Source organism: Alligator mississippiensis, chromosome 14, assembly GCF_030867095.1.
Source record: "Alligator mississippiensis isolate rAllMis1 chromosome 14, rAllMis1, whole genome shotgun sequence".
Classification (NCBI taxonomy): Eukaryota; Metazoa; Chordata; order Crocodylia; family Alligatoridae; genus Alligator; species Alligator mississippiensis.
The window spans coordinates 42,381,708-42,394,092 of record NC_081837.1 but is presented as its reverse complement, the minus strand read 5'-3'; the positions used below and the strand labels follow the sequence as shown (position 1 = coordinate 42,394,092).

General features: G+C 58.9%; 1 long non-coding RNA gene across 1 annotated transcript; it reads right to left on the bottom strand.

The window, feature by feature from the left end:
• Nucleotides 1-3,733: 3,733 nt before the first annotated feature.
• On the bottom strand, nucleotides 3,734-10,962 carry LOC109281123 (uncharacterized). The gene is made up of 5 exons (XR_009456737.1): nucleotides 6,846-10,962; nucleotides 6,665-6,749; nucleotides 5,268-5,418; nucleotides 5,098-5,179; nucleotides 3,734-4,764 (listed from the first exon to the last, which is right to left on the bottom strand). It is a non-coding gene; the product is annotated as an uncharacterized LOC109281123 (long non-coding RNA).
• Between the last annotated feature and the right edge of the window lie 1,423 nt (nucleotides 10,963-12,385).

Below are 12,385 nucleotides of genomic sequence, written 5' to 3'. Positions count from 1 at the left end.
AGCAAAAGACCCAAGAATGAGGAGAAAAGACCCCGAAGAAAAGAAGACTGAAGAATAAGGGGAGAAAAGACTCAAGAGGAAAAGTGGGTGGGAAAGACCCACCAAGAAGGGGGCAGGAAGAAGACCCAAGAATAAGTGGGGGCAGCCCCAAGACTGGAGGGGAAACGAGCCGAGGAGGGAGGGAAACACGGAGGTATGAAAAGGGGAAGCCCCGAGGATAAGTGGGGGAAGAGCCCGGAAGAAGGGGGAAAGACCCAAGAAGGACGGAGGTGAGAGAGCTCAGGAGAAGATGGGGAGAAAGAGCCCAGAATGGACGGGGGGAGCCAGGAAAGAGGAAAAAGCCCCAAAATGAAAGTGGGGAAGAGACCCGAGAAGAAAAGGGGAGAGCAGGGATAGGGGGTGGGGGACTGAAAGACCCCAGGAGAGGGAGATGAGCGCACTGTGACGGGGGGAAGAGCCACGAAGTCACTGGAGCGGGGAGCGGACTGAGGCATGGCGGGGCAGGGGAGAAGAGCCGCAAGCACCAAGGGGGGAAAGAGCCAGGAAGGAGGAACAAGTCCTGGAGCCAGAGGAAGAAGGGCCCCAAGGAGAAAAAGGGGAAGGATGGAGGGGAGGGGGAGGGGGAAGAGACTGAAGAACAAGGAGGAAAAGACCGAGGAACAAAGAGAAACGAAACCCAGGAAAAGGGGAGACTGAAGAATTGGGGGGGGGGGGGAGACCCAAGGGGAACGGGGCGGTTGGGACAAGCGAGAAAGAGCCAAGAATAAGGGGAGAAAACTCCAGGAATAGCGGGGGAGACGAGCCCAGGAGAAGGGAGGGAAACACCCAAGAATCAAGGGCGGGGAAGATCTGCAGGAGGAGGAAAGACCCCAAAAGGGGGAAGAGACTGACTGGAGAGGAAAAGCGCAAGGAAGAAAAGGGAAGAGTCCAAGAAGGAAGCAGGGGGAGACCCGAGAAAGGGAGGAAGAGCCCAGGCGGGAGAACAAGAGCCCAGAAGAGGGGCAGCCCGCAGGGAAGGGAAGGGAAGGGAAGGGAAGGGGCCGAGAGGAAAGCGGGCAGAGAGCAGAGCCCGAGGAGGAAGAGCGCGAAGGAAGGGGGACCCGGCCCGGGGCGGGCGCAGAAAGCGGGCGAGAGCCTGGAGCGAAGCCGCGGAGAGACCCGGAGCGGGGAGCAAGAGCCGGGAGCGGAGGACGAGCCCGGGAAGGGGGGATTCCCGGGAAGAAACGGGCAGAGCAGAGAAGGGAGGGAGAAAAGCGGGGAAAGGGCCGAGAAGAAAGGCGGGACGTGACCGCAGCGGGGAGGAGAAGGAGCCCGGGGCAGAGCGGACTGACGAGGCGGGAAGAGGGAGGGGAAGCACCGGGCACAAGCGGGAGAATCGCCGGGGCTGGCAGGTCACCACTGCCCCCAACGACCCCTACCCCGGGGTTGCGGGAGAGACACGGACACGGGGTCAAACACCTTTATTGAAACGAGCCACACGGACACGGGGGAGCTTTATTGGGGCAAGGGGCGGGCAGAAGCGGGTCCCAGCTCCGGCTTCGGCGGGTCGCGGCTCGGCAGCGGCCCCGGCCCGGGCTCCTGCGGGGAGAGACGTGGAGCGAGTCAGCCCCGGCGGAGGCACCGCCCGGCCCGGCCGCCCCCTCCCCGTCCCGGCGCCCCGCGCTCCAGCCGGCACCCCCGCACCCAGCACACGCCCCGCGCCGCTAGACCCGTCTCCACGCACCGCGCGGCGGGCGCACCACGAAGGACACTGCCGCTCCCGCCCGCTCGCGGACATTTCCTGTCGCACGGCGCGGAGCCCAGGCCCGCGGGCAGAGCGCTCCGGGGCGCGGCGGCCCGAGCCTGGGCCAGGGCCCGTGCCCTCTGCCCCGGCCGGGCCGCTGCCTCCGACCCGCCCCGTGCCCGCAGCGCAGAGGGGCCGCCGCTGCCGCTGCCCCGCGCCCCAGCCCCGCCGCGCCGCGCCGCGCCCCGCATACAGCCGCCTCCGCAGCCTCCCGCCCGCGCCCGCAAGCCCCGCTGCGACCTGGTCGCTGCCGCCGCACAAAGCGCCCCTCTGCGCACAGCTGGACGGGGCCGCCGGAGGCCGTGCCCGCAGCGCGGGGCGTGCGGCGGACAGACGCGGCCTGGCAGCCGGGCGGGCCCCGCGCAGCCGCGCCTCCTGTCCGGCCCTCGCCCGCCTCCCCGCGCCGCCGCCGCCGCTTGTTGTGGGAGCGCAGGGACGTACCGGAGCCCTTGTCCTGCCCCGCAGCGCACAGGGGCTCTGACCGGAGAGGTCCCGGCTTCGCAGCACTGCCCGGGCGGGAGGCGGGTTTCCCCTCGGCGCGCTCACACCGCCGACCCGGCTCCCCCACCCTCTCGGCGCGCTGCTACCGCCCGTGGTAGCAGCATCTCTGGTCTGGCCCTGGGCCAAAATCCCTCCCTGCCCGGCCGGCCAGATCGCTCCCCTTCACACATCCTCAATAGAGCTGCAGACACTGCACCTGGTGCGCTGTCTGAAAGGAAAAGGCTACAGGGATTCTGCCCCCTTCATCCTCCCCTGACTCCATCAACTTGAAAGAAGATATGGGTGATGTTGGTGTAACAGGACAGAATGGAGCTCTCTTTTGGGTAGACAAGTTGCTTATCTGAAGGCAAGGTCATTGTCTTGTCTGCTTGGAGCAGTCGCTGAAGCCTGCCGTGGGCTTGCCACGCAAAGCAGAAATCCCTTTTGGGCAGACAAGGGCCTTTCTCAGCACCTTGCTCAGCAGGGTGACACTGTGGTGTGACCCTGCCCTGGACACTGGGCAGGATATTAAGAACTGACTAGAGATGTAGGGTGCCTAACCAGAGGCTTTGGAAGTGCCCAGGTTTTCAGCTGTGGAAACCCCTGCAGCTGTATGAAAATCACAGCTTTGCCAGAGGCTTCAAGGTGAGCACACAAAACCACAGGGCAGTGTTGAAACCTCTGCCCCTCCCCACACAGTGAAGATCAAGGCGTAAACTTCTCTATCAGAGTAGAAGTGAAAGTCAGGGTAGCATAGGGAGCAGAGCAGCATTATAACCACGGCTCCTCCGGGCTGGAATAAATGCTGAAACAGCAAGAGCACCGATCCCTTCCCCATCAACTCCTCCTCGTGCCTGCAAGTGCAGGGCCAGAGGCATCTTCTATTTGGGCTTGGGCTTAAGATGCTCAGCAGCCAGGCGGCTGTGAGTCAGCCCACAGGAACACTAGATTTGTATCTTATACAATACGTTAATCAGAAGCCCCTACTTAGTCGTGAGGTGTCTTGTTTTTTCAATGGTTACAAGATATTCACGCCCTTCCAGCTGCCAAGTTGCCTGAGACATGTGCTGGCTGTTATGGACTTAACATTTCCCTAATATTTAAAGTAATACGATTGAAGAATCAATATAGTTCTAAAAATAAAAATGAATGAGAAAATGGGTTTGGCTCCCCCAAACTGAGCAGCCCCTCAGGGATGACATAGGTAGAGCTGGCTGAAAGCCTCGGACATTACATAAAACAGCCAAGGGGGGCAGGACCACAGCTGGGCTTAAGGGACTCACGAAAACCTGAAGGCAGTTGGGGATCCACACAGTCGTTCTCCTTCTTGCAACTATGACAATGCAGCTTCCCACTGCTGGGACCCAGCCCCCACCCTGCCATTAGAAATAGCAAGACTTGTACTAAAGGCATTCAGAGAAGAAGGTCTGAAACACCTGGACTGAAAAAAAACACCAAGTACCTCACAAGTCTCCTGAGAATTTTATTTTCATTCGGACCATGTATTCCTTTTGAGACAAGGAGCAAGAAGCTGAACTTCAACAGATTACACCACAACACCACAACTTCACTATACTTTACCTCAAATAACTCAGGACTGATTTCCTACAGTGCATTAACCATTGTAAACCAATGACTAGGAACCATGTGTTACACATTCTTTTCCCACTGGTCCATCAGAAGAGGAAATATTTGCATTGCACAAGTAAGAACACAGATCGGATCGGCAGACTGAACGAAAAAGTTCATCCTTCAGCCAGCTCGCAACAGGAAAGGCCCGTAGCCAAATCTCAGCACAGAAAAGTACCAGCCATGAGGTGAAGTTTCTTAGACCGTTTATTGTTCGACTGTGCACATCTAGGGCCCGTTTGCTCCGGCTGGTTTGATGTTGACCACGCCAACTACCTTTACGATTGTTTAGACACAGGACAAGATCTTTGTCCTTGTGGAGCTGGAGGTTAAACACGAACACCCTGAAACCTTAACGTACAGATGCAAATATATTGCACCACAAACAGCCTCGAATTGGCCCCGCAAGCTACATCCTATGCAAAGCTACAGCCAAAACAAAAACAGAACCAAGAACAAATCTGCATTTCTACACTAACGCCGAGAACCGCTCAACAACCCAACCAAGAACATCCTATACGCTGCCTTCAATCGCATCTATTTTGATCCACTGCTTAACTAGCAAAGCCAAACAACCTACCAAACCCTTCACTGCTGCATATCAAAATGCACAACTAGCACAAAGCCTCAACCTCCTTGCACACAATCGGGGCCAACCCAAGACCGAGTGCACGGTGCAACTTGAAGCGTGCAGCTGCTTGCTCCTAATGGGTGTTTGGAAGTGTAGAGAGGCACTCAGCAGTCTCCATCTGTACTTCTCTAAGCAGACATTAAATATTCCCCTTCCTCCTGCCCACCCCAACCCACACTTGCTGTTCCCGAGCTTTCTTCTCTTGCTTCCATTCCTTCTTCTCCACCTGCCCTTCAGGGACCTGTGCAAGTACACAAAACAGAACTGGAGTTGGCTGGCAACGAATCCCACACCCCAGGAAAAATAGAGTAGAATGTAGCTCCTAGTACCCACCGTACTCTTGAGCTTGGTGTCCTTTAAAAACAAGGGGGATGTGACATACTGCCGGTTTATAAAAGAGGACGACTACGGCCCTAGCAGTTACCCGTGTATGAAAACAGCAGGACCTAACACACAAATCCTGTGTGCGCGGCTGCCCCAGGGCTCCCACCTTCCACAAGGCGCTAATCACAAGGTCGACAACTTGGGGATGCAACTTGCAGAGAGGACAGACACGGGGTTCAAACTCCCTTACCTTTCCATCCCGCTGAGCGGGCGGGGATTTCTTCCTTTCTCAGTTGGTTGTCTGCTGTCTTCTCTGCTTCTCCTTCTGGGGGCTTAAAAACCAGATAGACACTGGATTTACATCAGCACGTCAGAGGACCAGACTACAGGCCCCAGCGTCTCTCCTCTTCTTACTCTTACCTGAATCTGCTGCCCATCTCTCCTCTGTCCATGGAGATGGGGGAGGGCAAACATCCGTAGGCTCAGAGGCAGACATCTGGGCCATCCAGAAGCAGAGTGCGGCGGGCCAGGACTCTGGACAGAACTGCTAAGGCGCCACCACGAGCAGTGACTACAAACAGTGAAAACCCTGCTTACAGGACTGTGCTCTCTGCACACAGCTGGCTGCTGGGGCATGAAGCCCAGAGAAAACCTGCAAAGCCCTGAATGCCAGCTGACAAGTGCCTCAGGCGGTCTCTCTATTAGGGGTCAAAGCTTCCCCATGTCTGGAGCACAAAAGGGCCAAGACTTTAACCGCCTCTCATGGGAGCCACAGTGCCCAAAGGACTAAACAAGGCCTCCTGCCCGAAGCCGAGGTCGGGGGTGAGCAACCGCTGCTTACAGCAGGGAAAGGCGGGGGCCAGAGAAGCTTCTGAAGAGCAGCAAGGGCAGCAGAAAAGAGGAGTCTGGACACCTGAGCCCAAGTTACAGGAAGGTCACGACCCTCAAGGAACCAGCGTCCCCTGTGCAGCACAGACACGGGGAAAGACAGACACGCACCCTGCTTACAGGAGTGCCTCACCCCGCCAGCCAGCTATGGCAGCGCTCTCACACACTTACAATGGGGCAGCTACATCGTACAAGGTACCGCACAGCTCAGTCTCACCTCTGGGCAGGAAGCAGCAGGCACGCTTTTAACAAGACGGCTGATCCATCAGCAGTCAGCTGCAGCAGCAGGCATGGGCCCTTGTTATGCAATCGTGGCCAGCAAGTGAAGAAACATCGAATCAAAGGGGAGGTGACAGGGAGGGCAGCTTCCTGCTTACAGGGCAGTCCTCCTTTCACCTGATAGCTCTGCAAGAGCTGCAGCCTCCAGAGCCGGGACCTGCTTCCTGCTTACAAGGGAGGTCCCAGTGCTCCAAGGGTCCCTCAGCCACATTTTGGCTCTTACGCGACCAAGACTTAAGGACAGGGCAGTCACTGTGTCCAGAGTCCCTTTCCTTCACTACCCATTTCAATGGCTGGCTTTCCTCCTGCCTCGCCCCTTCACCGTCAGGGCTTCCGAGGAGTGTAAGAACAAAGACCGAGACCGGTTGCAAGTTAAGGCAGCCTGAGCACATGCCGAGTGGCTGCAACTTCTCCCTTTTCCGCCCTGACGTGAAGGGGTACCAATGTGTTCAGGCTCCTCTAGAAGATTGTAGCCCTCCCTGTAATCCCTAGATAACACCTCTGCCAAAACCCCATCAAGTAGCCTAAGAATTAGAGAAAGCAGGGCAGGAGACATGTGCCTTGCTCATAAGCTGGGGGGCCCACGAGGTCCTGGCACTCCAAGCCTTCCACGACTCACAGATGCCTAGCCTTTACCCAAACTCTCTTACCTTTGCCTCCAGGTTGCCTGGCATAGTTTTCTGCCCTGGTTATCAGTTAACTCCTATTTGTCTGTCGTCTTCTCTGCTTCTTCTTCTGGGGGAAGAAAGAAAAAGACAAAAACGGGATGCGAGTCAGTGCGATGGAAAATGTGTCTGCAGGCCCCAACTTCTCTCCCTCTTTTACCCTTACCTGGACCCGCGGCCACTCTGTCCTCTGTCTGCGGAAAGTGGGGAGGGCAGACATCTGCGGGCACAGCTACCAACTGTAGCAGGCAAACCGAGTCATGCTCAGGCTCTCAGCATAACTTTAGGCCTTCCCAGAGCTAAGCAATTAAATTGTACAGAGCGCCTTATAAGGCCCTGGGAAAAATGAATGCTGTGATTGGTGTGGTGGGCTAACCAGGTACAGCAGTTTCCCTAAGAGGAAAGAAAATCAAAAAACAGAATAGGTTTGGAGTACCTATTCTGTTTTCTGTACCTATTCAAAGTTCACTTGATACCAAATCAGATGAGGGGCCGTGTCAATCCTTGGGGCCTCTGTTAAAAGAAATCCTTGCGGCAACACTGACATCCCGGCCAGCCAAGGGGGAATATTCTGCCCTGGTCCAGTCCTGCAGTGGGCAAACCAGGAAAGCCAAGGCTGCAACTCAACTCCAGCTAGCTTCAAGGATCAAGGAGTATAAAAAGTCCTTTTTCAGATATGTGGGGAGCCGAAGGAAAAGGAAGGGCAACATTGGACCCCTGTCGAAACATATGGGACACCTGACAACTGACGCCCAAGAAAAAGCCAACCTTTGAAATGGGTACTTTGCGTCGGTCTTTCGTCAGTCCCATGGGACACCCATGCTCACTACAGGACAGGGAGGTCCAGGTGAGGGATATTTCCTGCTCGCCATCAATGCTGACCTCATGAAGGGACACCTTGAGAGGCTGGATACCTTCAAGTCAGCCGGGCCTGACAGTCTACACCCCAGGGTACTCAAGGAGCTGGCGAGCATCATAGCTCAGCCTGTGGCACGGATCCTTGGCAGCACCTGGTGCTCTGGTGTAGTGCCTGAGGACGGGAAGAAGGCCAATGTGGTGCCTATCTTCAAGAAAGGATGGAAAGTGGATCCGGCAAACTACAGGCCCATCAGCCTGACCTCTATCCTGGGGAAGGTCTTAGAAAAGTTTATTAAAGAGGCCATCCTTAATGGACTGGCTGATGGCAACATCCTGAGGGATGGCCAGCGCGGTTTTGTTGCGGGTAGGTCTTGCTTGACCAATCTCATTTCCTCCTACGACCAGGTGACCTACCACCTGGACAAGGGAGAAGAGATTGATGTCATATATCTTGATTTCAAAAAAGCCTTTGACCTGGTATCCCCTGACCACCTCTTGGCAAAGATGGCCAATTATAGCCTTGGGTCCACCACAATCCGCTGGCTGGGGAATTGGCTCCGTGGTCAGACCCAGGGGGTGGTGGTTGAGAGAAGCCTCCTCACCCAGGGTCAGAAGGGCTGGGGGTGGAGTCCTGCTGAAAGGGTGCAGTGTGAAGCCTTCTCAATAGTGCCAGGAGCAGCAGAAGAGAGGAGCAGAGACCTGGACCTGAGTTACAGGAAGGTCACTAAGCCTCAGGGTCCCAACGCACTCAATGTCCTCCAGAAGCCTGCAGCCTTCCCTGTAGTCTGTAGGAATCCTCTATGGCCAACCTCAGCACGTGGAATAAGGGGACCTGGACCCTGCTTAAAGGCTGCAGGCTGGGGGCGGGGGTGCAGAAGAATGGCTGGCCAAGTGCTAGGGCACTCACCTCCATGGACTTGGGTAGGGGATACAGTGCCTGTCACCAAGAAGGATGGCAGTAAGTCTTCAAGTGAGCTACCAAGTGGCCAAGAGGACATACTAGCCACCCTAAAAGAAGGGGGCAAACACCCATGCCCTGAGATACAGGGAGGTCGTGTGCCCAAAAGTATTAGAGGGGGGCCCTAAGGCTCGCTAAGGCCAAAAGACCTGAAAATCTATACCGGTGTTTATCGCCCTAGGTATGGAGGTGGGAGGAGAAGGCTACGAGGATGCATCGCGCCCCTTTCCCAGCACTGAGAAGAAAATAAAGTACGCTGCAGTGGTTTTAACAACAAAAAGAAAATAACAAACGCTTTCGTTCCTAGGCGCTCCTCTCTCTCGCTCGCCACACTCTGACAAGTGAAAAAGTGTTCCCAGGCCAGAAAGGAGCAATGTGCTGCAAACCGCTTGACCTCAAACCTTACACTGGAAAAACCGATTCCAAGGTCTACCGCTCAGTGATGGAATAAAATTAAAAACACAAAATAAAATAAAAAAGAGTCACCACGTTGAAATTCCCTTATGTTTCCTGGGACGGCATGGTTTTCTTCCCTCCTTGGAAGCTGATGCCTGCTTGTGTGTCATCTTTCCTGCTTCTCCTACCAGGGCCTATAATAAACAGAGACAAACGCTGACCACCTTGGAGGATGGGTCTGGGGGTCACAACTTGGCTCCCTTTCTTACCTGAATCTGCTGCCGATCTGTCCTCCATCAATGGAAATGGGGAAGTGCAGATATCTGTGGGCTCGGCTGCTGACATCTGGGCCAGCCAGAAGAAGAGTGTGACAGGCCAGGACTCTGCACAGAACTGCTAGGGCGGCACCATGAACAGTGACCACAAACACCGAAAACCCTGCTTACAGGACAGTGCTCCCTGCACACAGCTGGCTGCTGGGGCATAAAGCCCAGAGACAACCTGCAAAGCCCTCAGTGCTACCTGACAAGTGGACCAAGTGGTCTTGATCAGGGGTCAAAGCTGCCCCATGTCTGGGGACATCAGGGCACGACTTCAGCCTCCTGCCATGGGAGCCACAGAGCCCAAAGGGCTAAACGAGGCCTCCTCCCCCAAGATCAGAGGGGGTGGGGGTGCAGCCCTGTTTACAGGGTGCGGAGGGGCATCTCATAGTGCCAGGACCAGCAGAACAGAGGAGCAGAGACCTGGACCTGAGTTACAGGAAGGTCACTAAGTCTCAGGGTCCCAGCGCACTCAGTGTCCTCCAGAAGCCTGCAGCCTTCCCTGTAGTCTGTGGGCATCGTCTCCGGCCAACCTCAGCAAGTGGAATGAGACTTGATACGAATCAAGGGGAGCGCTCAGCGGTAGGGCAGCACTGAGCCGGGTTTCCTCCATGCTGGGTGCGGATGCCTCATGACATGTGTGATACCCGCACTAACGACACACACTCGTGTGCGGTGCTGTGCAAGCGTTAGAGTTGAATACCTACATCACTATCACCATGGACAGAGACAGAGGGACACACGTAGTAACAGGATCACTGTGTTAATGAGGGTGTGTAACACACACACACACACACTATCTGCATGTCTGCTCGCTGGAGAGGTTTCAGCGCCGGCCGAGAAGCAAAGGCCCGTCGTGCACCCCCTGCACCACCGCCCACCACGTCGAGGAGCCAGGGAGGCTGCGCAGGCGGCAGGCGGGGAGGAAAGGGGCCCCGGGACAGACAAGCAGCTTCGCGCTGCAGCACCCCCGCAGAGGAGAGCCCCACGGGCCCCGCGCACGGCGGCACCTGCCCAAGCTCCCGCACGACCCGCCGTGGTCGCCATAGCACGTGCCGCAGCGCCCCGGGTCCGCCCGCCGGCCCGGCCCAGCAGCGCCACGTGGCTCCGCGCCCCCCGTGCGCGCACCCGCGGAGCTGCGGACTCGGACAGGGAGGCCCGGCTCCTGGTCCCGCCTCCCTCGGCACAGGCCAATCAGAGCGAAGGAGGGCGGAGCTGCCGTCACCCGGCCAAGGGGCCGTTCCACCCAATCGCCTCCCGGCTCCTGTTGGCCAATGGGAACACGAGCCTTGGATCCCGGCGCTGGCGCTCTCCCCGGCCCGGAGTCGATGTCGCGCATCGTGTGTCCGCCCGAGCAGCGCCACCCCGCCTGCCCCGGCCGCGGGCACCGCCCGAGGGACCCCGAGCGAGCGACGCCTTTTTCTCCTTCTCTCTCTGCCTCGATCTCCCGCCTGCCCGAGCTGCAGGCGCGGGGCGCGGAGCCGCGTTCTCTCTCCCTGCCCTCATCTCTCGGCTGGAAACCCTGGCTTGACTCGCAGGGCAGTAGCACGGGGCAGCGGATTCTCTTCTCTGCGTTTACAAACCGGCTGCTCCGCGCAGGGCGACGCGCAGGGAGGGCGGCACGGAGCCGGCTTCGTTCCGGGCCCTTCCCTCCGGGCTCCACGCCCCGCTCCAGCCCCAGGCGGGCAGCGCGGAGCCGGCTCGTGTGCCCGCCGGGGTCTCCCCGCCGCAATGCCCGGCGCGGCCACACGAGGGCGGCTCTGAGCAGCGGGGTCGTCTCCCCTCCGCAGCGGTAAGAGCGAAGCACCGGAGGGCAGCACTGAGCCGGGTGTCCTCCATACCGCAGGTGGGTGTCCCGGGGCCGACGGTCGTGCGGGGGAGCCCGGGAGGAGCCGCCTGCCGCGCGGGGCCTGGAGCTCGTCTCAGGCCGGAGCGAGGTGCGGGCCGTGCCTGGGCGGGAGGGCAGGGCAGGGCAAGGCAGGGGCCCCTCGTTCGGGGCAGAGCAGGGCAGGGAGCTCCCCCCGCTGAGCCCAGCGAGCCCTGCCTGTGCCCGGGGCAAGCACCCCCGGAGCCGGCGGGTCTGCAGTGCAGCAGGTCCCAGGGCTCCCCCGCCCCGAGAGGGAGCTCCCGGCTCCCGGCACGAGTCCCGGGTCTCGGGGGCAGGCCCGGGGCGGGGGCAAGGCTCTTTGGGGCGGAGGGGCCATGCCCAGGAGAGCAGGCTGCTGCCTGGGACGGGGCTGCAGGCGGGTCGTGATCCAGCACCGGGCAGGGCCCTGCCAGGAGGGCAGAGGAGCTCGTGTGCGGTCCTGGGGGCAGGGGGCACCGGTCCCCGGGCTCAGAGGCCCCCACGGCCGGAGCACGGCTCTGCCCCAGCGCAGGGCGGAGGAGGGCGTCCCACAGCGGGGGCCGCTGGCCTGCCCCTCGCGCCGCTCCTGTGCACCTTTGCACGCACAAGCTCGTTGGGGCGGTGAGCGGTGTCCTGGACGCAGCGCTGTGAACCCTCTCTGAGGCCAGCAGCCCTGGGGCGCTGATCTGGGGATGCTGACCTGGGATGCTGATCTGGGGATTGCCCAGTGTCTGCCGGCTTGTGGCCCTTAGTATTTTGGGGCCCCAGAGGCAGCACTGCAGCTGGACCTTGTTTTAGATGAGGCCCCAGGGGAAAGTATTTGGGCAGGCGGCCTTCCCGGGGTCCCCACGTATCTATGCTCAGCAGGACATGACTGTCCAGCTCCCCGAGGGCAGCCCGAGGCTGCTGCTGCCCCCCAGCCCCAGGTCTCCCTGAGAGCCAGGGAGCCGGGGCATGGTGCTGCGAAGCACAGGCTGGGGGTCTGGGTTCCCTTGTGGCTGGAGGCCTCCAAGCCCGCCTACTCTGCACCCCCTTAGCTGGGGTCACACAGGAGCTGGGACCCCCCAGTGGTTCCTGCTGAGCTGCCAGAGAAGACCATTCCCTGCAGCCCAGGTGGATGTGCAGCGCAGCTCTGCTTTTTCCAGGCTGGTCCTGCGCCCGAAAACAAAGGCAGACCTCCCGGCCTGCATCCCAGCATCTCTGAACTCAAGCACGGGTGGCTGCAAGAAGTCCTCTCTGGCATGGCAAATATGATGGCCCTTGGCCTGCAGTGTCTGGGCAAGCGCTGCTGGGGAAAGCAAGAGTGGCAGCCAGGCCCAGAGGACGCT